This window comes from Triticum dicoccoides, chromosome 4A (assembly GCF_002162155.2).
Source record: "Triticum dicoccoides isolate Atlit2015 ecotype Zavitan chromosome 4A, WEW_v2.0, whole genome shotgun sequence".
In the NCBI taxonomy this organism is placed as follows: domain Eukaryota; kingdom Viridiplantae; phylum Streptophyta; class Magnoliopsida; order Poales; family Poaceae; genus Triticum; species Triticum dicoccoides.
This window is the reverse complement of record NC_041386.1, coordinates 572,738,787-572,746,448: the sequence shown is the minus strand read 5'-3', so window position 1 is coordinate 572,746,448 and position 7,662 is coordinate 572,738,787.

The following is a 7,662-nucleotide window of genomic DNA, read 5'->3' as shown; positions in this document are numbered from 1 at the left end:
TAACTCCCAGTTGAATCAAGTGATTATTATACCCAGACATTTTGAGTATATGCTCACTGGCAGAACTATTCTCCTCCATCTTGCAGTTGTAGAACTTATTGGAGACTTCATATCTCTCAATCCGGGCATTTGCTTGAAATATTAACTTCAACTCTTGGAACATCTCATATGCTCCATGACGTTCAAAACATCGTTGAAGTCCCGGTTCTAAGCCGTAAAGCATGGCACATTGAACTATCGAGTAGTCATCAACTTTGCTCTGCCAGACATTTTCAACGTCGTCAGTTGCATCAACAGCAAGCCTGGCACCCAACAGTGCTTCTAGGATGTAATTCTTCTGTGCAGCAATGAGGATAATCCTCAAGTTACGGACCCAGTCCGTGTAATTGCTACCATCATCTTTCAACTTTGCTTTCTCAAGGAACGCATTAAAATTCAACGGAACAACAGCACGGGCCATCTATCTACAACCAACATAGGCAAGCAAGATACTACTAGGTACTAAGTTCATGATAAATTTTAGTTCAATTAATCATATTACTTAAGAACTCCCACTTAGATAGACATCCCTCTAATCCTCTAAGTGATCACGTGATCCAAATCAACTAAACCATGTCCGATCATCACGTGAGATGGAGTAGTTTCAATGGTGAACATCACTATGTTGATCATATCTACTATATGATTCACGCTCGACCTTTCGATCTCCGTGTTCCGAGGCCATATCTGTTATATGCTAGGCTCGTCAAGTTTAACCTGAGTATTCCGCGTATGCAACTGTTTTGCACCCGTTGTATTTGAACATAGAGCCTATCACACCCGATCATCACGTGGTGTCTCAGCACGAAGAACTTTCTCAACGGTGCATACTCAGGAAGAACACTTATACTTTGATAATTTAGTGAGGGATCATCTTATAATGCTACCGTCAATCAAAGCAAGATAAGATGCATAAAAGATAAACATCACATGCAATCAATATAAGTGATATGATATGGCCATCATCATCTTGTGCTTGTGATCTCCATCTACGAAGCACCGTCATGATCACCATCATCACCGGCGCGACACCTTGATCTCCACCGTAGCATCATTGTCGTCTCGCCAATCTTATGCTTCTATGACTATCACTACCGCTTAGTGATAAAGTAAAGCATTACAGGGCGATTGCATTGCATACAATAAAGCGACAACCATATGATGTCCTGAATAGAAGAAGCGGGACTCCTGCCAGTTGCTGATAACTCGGTTACAAAACATGATCATCTCATACAATAAAATTTAGCATCATGTCTTGACCATATCACATCACAACATGCCCTACAAAAACAAGTTAGACGTCATCTACTTTGTTGTTGCAAATTTTACGTGGCTGCTACGGGCTTAGCAAGAACCGTTCTTACCTACGCATCAAAACCACAATGATAGTTTGTCAAGTTGGTGCTGTTTTAACCTTTGCAAGGATCGGGCGTAGCCACACTCGGTTAACATAAAGTTGGAGAAATTGACACCCGCCAGCCACCTGTGTGCAAAGCACGTCGGTAGAACCAGTCTCGCGTAAGCGTACGCGTAATGTCGGTCCGGGCCGCTTCATCCAATAATACCGCCGAACCAAAGTATGACATGCTGGTAAGCAGTATGACTTATATCGCCCACAACTCACTTGTGTTCTACTCGTGCATATGATATCTACGCATAAAACCTGGCTCGGATGCCACTGTTGGGGAACGTAGTAATTTCAAAAATTTCCTACGCACACGCAAGATCATGGTGATGCATAGCAACGAGAGGGGAGAGTGTTGTCCACGTACCCTCGTAGACCGAAAGCGGAAGCATTAGCACAACGCGGTTGATGTAGTCGTACGTCTTCACGATCCGACCCATCAAGTACCGAACACACTGCACCTCCGAGTTCAGCACACGTTCAGCCCGATGATGTCCCTCGAACTCCGATCCAGCCAAGTGTTGAGGGAGAGTTTCGTGAGCACGATGGCGTGGTGACGATGATGATGTTCCACTGACGCAGGGCTTCGCCTAAGCACTGCTACAATATTATTGAGGTGGACTATGGTGGAGGGGGGCACCGCACACGGCTAAAAGATCAAACGATCAATTGTTGTGTCTCTAGGGTGCCCCTGCCCCCGTATATAAAGGAGCCAAGGGGGGTGTGGCCGCCCAGGAGAGGGGGCGCGCCAGGAGGAGTCCTACTCCCACCGGGAGTAGGACTCCCTCCCTTTTCCTAGTTGGATTAGGACTTGGGGGGAAAGAGGCGGAGGAGAAGAAGGAAAGGGGGGGCGCCGCCCCCCTCTCCTTGTCCTATTCGGACTAGGGGGGCACGCGGCCCTTGCCCTGGCTGCCTCTCCTCTCTTCCACTAAGGCCCACTATGGCCCATTAACCCCCCGGGGGGTTCCGGTAACCTCCCGGTACTCTGGTAAAATCCCGATTTCACCTGGAACACTTCCGACATCCAAACATAGGCTTCCAATATATCAATCTTCATGTCTCGACCATTTCGAGACTCCTCATCATGTCCGTGATCACATCCAGGACTCTGAACAACCTTCGGTACATCAAAACATATAAACTCATGATATAACTGTCATCGAAACGTTAAGCGTGCGGACCCTATGGGTTCGAGAACTATGTAGACATGACCGAGACACGTCTCCGGTCAATAACCAATAGCGGAACCTGGATGCGCATATTGGCTCCCACATACTCTACGAAGATCTTTATCGGTCAGACCGCATAACAACATACGTTGTTCCCTTTGTCATCGGTATGTTACTTGCCCGAGATTTGATCGTCGGTATCTCAATACCTAGTTCAATGTCGTTACTGGCAAGTCTCTTTACTCGTTCCGTAATACATCATCTCACAACTAACTCATTAGTTGCAATGCTTGCAAGGCTTAAGTGATGTGCATTACCGAGAGGGCCGAGAGATACCTCTCCGATAATCGGAGTGACCAATCCGAATCTCGAAATACGCCAACCCAACAAGTATCTTCAGAGACACCTATAGAGCACATTTATAATCACCCAGTTACGTTGTGACGTTTGGTAGCACACAAAGTGTTCCTCCGGTAAACGGGAGTTGCATAATCTCATAGTCATAGGAACATGTATAAGTCATGAAGAAAGCAATAGCAACATACTAAACGAACAGGTGCTAAGCTAACGGAATGGGTCAAGTCAATCACATCATTCTCCTAATGATGTGATCATGTTAATCAAATGACAACCCATGTCAATGGCTAGGAAACTTAACCATCTTTGATCAACGAGCTAGTCAAGTAGAGGCATACTAGTGACATACTGTTTGTCTATGTATTCACACATGTATTATGTTTCCGGTTAATACAATTCTAGCATGAATAATAAACATTTATCATGATATAAGGAAATAAATAATAACTTTATTATTGCTTCTAGGGCATATTTCCTTCATACCAACTATACCTTGCTCTATCAAAAAGAATTATGTGAAAACTGCTTTGTGTGATTTATGAGCTGGTGTTAGTGTTATGCCTTTCTCTTTATATAAAAGACTTGACTTGAATAAACTCATACCTACTGAAATATCTTTGCAAATGGCAGACAAATCAACTGCCATACCTATCGATATATGTCAGGATGTGCCCGTTGTTGTTGCTAATATTACTATTTTGACTGAATTTGTTATACTTGAGATGCCCGAGGATGACAACATGTCGATTATCCTTGGTAGACCCTTCTTGAATACTGCAGGGGCTGTTATTGATTGCAATAAAAGCAAGCTCACTTTTCATATTATTGGCAATGAGCATACGGTGCACTTTTCGAAGAAACAATTCCAAGTGAATGGTATTAATGTTATTGAAAAATCTCCGACAATCACTATTGGAAGTTTTCAAATACCTCTACCTACTGCCAAAAAGAAATATGAAATGCTTATAGTTGGGGAAATGCAAATCCCCATTGAGGTAACTTGGTGATTTATGGAAGTTCTTCGGTTTCATGCTAATGAAAGTGGTTGTTAATAAGACTTGATCAACCTTATTAATGGATCATTTTTGAATGGTATGAAGTTGATGAATTTAGTAAGCACTACCTTTTGTCCTTACTTTTTGTTTTTTGTTTTTATTAGTTAAATAAAATAAAATGTCATGGTTTGTCTGTTTTCTGAATTTCCCGTGCAATAAAAAATGACCCAAAAATAAAAGTTCTCAGAATGCCCTGAAAATTTTATATGATTTTTTCCTGGATATTTAAGAATTTTTTGTGCAAATAATACCAGAGGGAGGTGCACCAGGTGGGCACAACCCACCTGTGCGCGCCAGGACCCCCAGGCGCGCCCTGGTGGGTTGTGGTCCCCACATGGGCCCCCTCACTTACCTCTTCATCCCACATCATCACTTACCTCTAGAAAAAAAATCCCCATTGCTCTCTCTCCCGTGTTCTTGAGCTCAACCCGTGGATGTCGATCTCTTTGCTCGAAGCTCCGTTTCTGAAACTATTTTGGGGGATTGTTGCTTGAAAATTGTACGAGGACATGAATATCTTCAGGAAGTTTGTCTCAAAAAAGAACTCCAAGGGTGTTATTGGGGAGTCTTCTGACAATGATCTCCACCCTTGGAGGTTGGCGGAGGTACGGCCGTGCGAATGGCCGCACATCCCGTGCCTGCAAGAAGCTGGAATTCATGAGTTCATGCAATTCGTTGTCAATGCCGGTCTCACCGACTTCATCGCAGATGAGTGTGACCAACACCAAATCCTCACAAACGTCTTTGTTCAAAGCTTTACTTTCTTGCCTAGAAATAATCCTCCTGAAGTGAGCTTTGATTTATATGCTGAAAACCATCAGATACCACTTACTGAATTTTGTGACATATGCTTGATCCCTTCTAATGGAAGCTTGGCTGAGCCTAGGCCGGCCAAGTTTGAGGATTTCTGTCGCACTTTGACAGTGGGTGATGAGAGAAGAGTGTCGGCCATCACTGCCGATGGCTTACATTTTCCTGTTGTTTGTTACTTTGCACTTTTTATTACCAAATGCTTGCTTGCTAGGCAGAAGGTGGGTGCACTTAGTTCATCGGACCTTGTTGTTTTACATCGTGCAATAGAGGGCGAAAACACTTAAAGCTTGGGAGCTATTGTGGCTCGTCGCCTCCATCTTAATAAATCCCAGGGTAAAATACATGGTGGGATTTTTGCTACTCGGTTGGCGGCTCACATCGAGGTTGAGATACGCCCTCATGATTTCCCACTTACCACAGTTTACCTAGACCGTGCAACCTGGATCACCATAACTTTCTTGCACATGATCGTCATGATATTGCCATTCCTTATAACTTGGTCTATAGCGTTGACACTCATGATGTTATCCCCTTGCCTGCACCAAAATAGTTGTAGTAATTTACTTTCTATGCATGCTTAGTAGTAGCACTAAAAAGAAAATCCAAAAACATTTCCTTGTTCTTCTTTTGCTTGTTGGGAGCTTTCCCGTGTAAATAGTTTTTTCCTCGGGAGGGCAGATCTGGAGTCCGTTTGGGGCTCCGGAGAGGGGGATCTTCGTTCTTCGTCATCACCAACCCTTCTCCATCGCCAATTCCATGATGCTCCCCACCTGGAGTGAGTAATTCCTTCGTAGGCTCACTAGTCGGTGAGGAGTTGGATGAGATTCATCATGTAATCGAGTAGGTTTTGTTAGTGCCTAATCCCTAGTATCCACTATGTTCTTAGATTGATGTTGCTATGACTTTGCTATGCTTAATGCTTGTCACTTTAGGCCCGGGTGCCATGAACTCAGATCTGAACTGTTTATGAATTCATCATTATATCCATGTGTTAGATCCGATCTTGCAAGTTATAGTCACCAATTATGGTTATGATCCGACAACCCCGGAGTGACAACAATCGGGCCCACTCTCGGTGATGACCGTAGTTTGAGGAGTTCATGTATTCACTATGTGTTAATGCTCTGTTCCAGTTCTATATTCAAAGGAGGCCTTAATATCCCTTAGTTTCCAATATGGACCCCGCTGCCACGGGAGGGTAGGACAAAATATGTCATGCAAGTTCTTTTAATAAAGCATGTATGACTATTTACGGAATACATGCCTACATTATATCGATGAACTGGAGCTAGTGCCATATCGCCCTAGGTTTATAACTGTCTCATGATGAATATCATCCAACAAGTCATCGATCCAATGCCTACGAACTTTTCCATATTGTTTTTGCTAAGTTACTACTGCTATCATCACTTTTATAGTTGCTACAACATTACTGCTATCACTGTTACGGTTACTATTGTTGTTGTCACTACTATCAAAACTATCAAACTATTTTGCTACTGATCACTTTGCTGGAGATAATTAATCTCCAGGTGTGGTTGAATTGACAACTCAGTTGCTAATACCTTCAAATATTCTTTGGATTTCCTTATGTCAAATCTATAAATTTGGGTTAAATACTTACCCTCGAAAACTGTTGCGATCTGCTATACTTGTGGGTTATCAATAGCTGGGATCCTGATATCCCACTCCTTCATCACTTGATTGACCACTAAATCTGAGTCACCGTAAACCATCAGGCGTCGGACGCCGAGTGAGATGGTCATACGCAACCCATATAGAAGTGCCTCATATTAAGCTTCATTGTTGGAAGAATCAAAGTGAATCTGGAGAACATAACTGAGTTTATCGCCTCTTGGGGATACCAGGACTACCACAGCACCAGAGCCATTCAGCATCTTGGATCCATCAAAGAACATAGTCCAATGTTCCGAGTGAACCTGAGTCGGTTGCTGCTGTTCAATCCACTCGGCGAGGAAATTTGCTATCACTTGGGACTTGATTGCTTTCTTTGCCTCGAACTTGATATCCAATGGAAGGAGTTCAATCGCCCACTTTGCCACTCGACCAGCTACATCCCTATTGTTCAGATTTTTTGATAATGAAGTGTCGCTGACGACTGAAACCGAGTGGTCTGAGAAGTAGTGTGCAACATTCTTCGTGGTCAGGTAAATTCCATAAACAAGCTTCTTATAATGTGGATATCTCTGCTTGGACAAAGTCAAGACTTCAGAAATATAGTACACTGGGCGTTGAACTTTGTAGGCTTTGCCTTCTTCTTCCCGCTCGACCGTGAGCACTGTGCTGACAACCTGTCCGGTGGCTGCTATATACGCTAGTAGAGGCTCCTTGCTGATTGCAAGCACCAGCTGGGTGGAAAGCAGGGCTTTGAGCTCTACAAACGCTGCTTCAGCTTCAGGAGTCCACTCAAACTTGTCAGACTTGTTCATCAGTCGGTAAAGAGGCAATGCCTTTTCACCGAGACGAGAAATGAATCGACTCAACACGGCCAAACAACCAGTAAGCTTCTGAACGTCATGCACATGCACAAGGCGTTTCATTCGAAGGATTGCTCCAACCTTTTCTGAGTTTGCGTCAATCCCTTGTTCGGAAACAAGGAAACCGAGTAACTTTCCACCTGGGGCTCCGAACGTGCACTTTGACAGGTTGAGTTTGATATCATATCTTCTTAAGTTGGCAAAGGTTTCAGCGAGGTTAGTCAGTAGGTCGGAACCTTTACGATACTTGACCACGATGTCAAAAAAATCCATGTATGCTTCCACATTCCAACTGATTGAGTGAGCAGGCACTTCTGAATCATGTG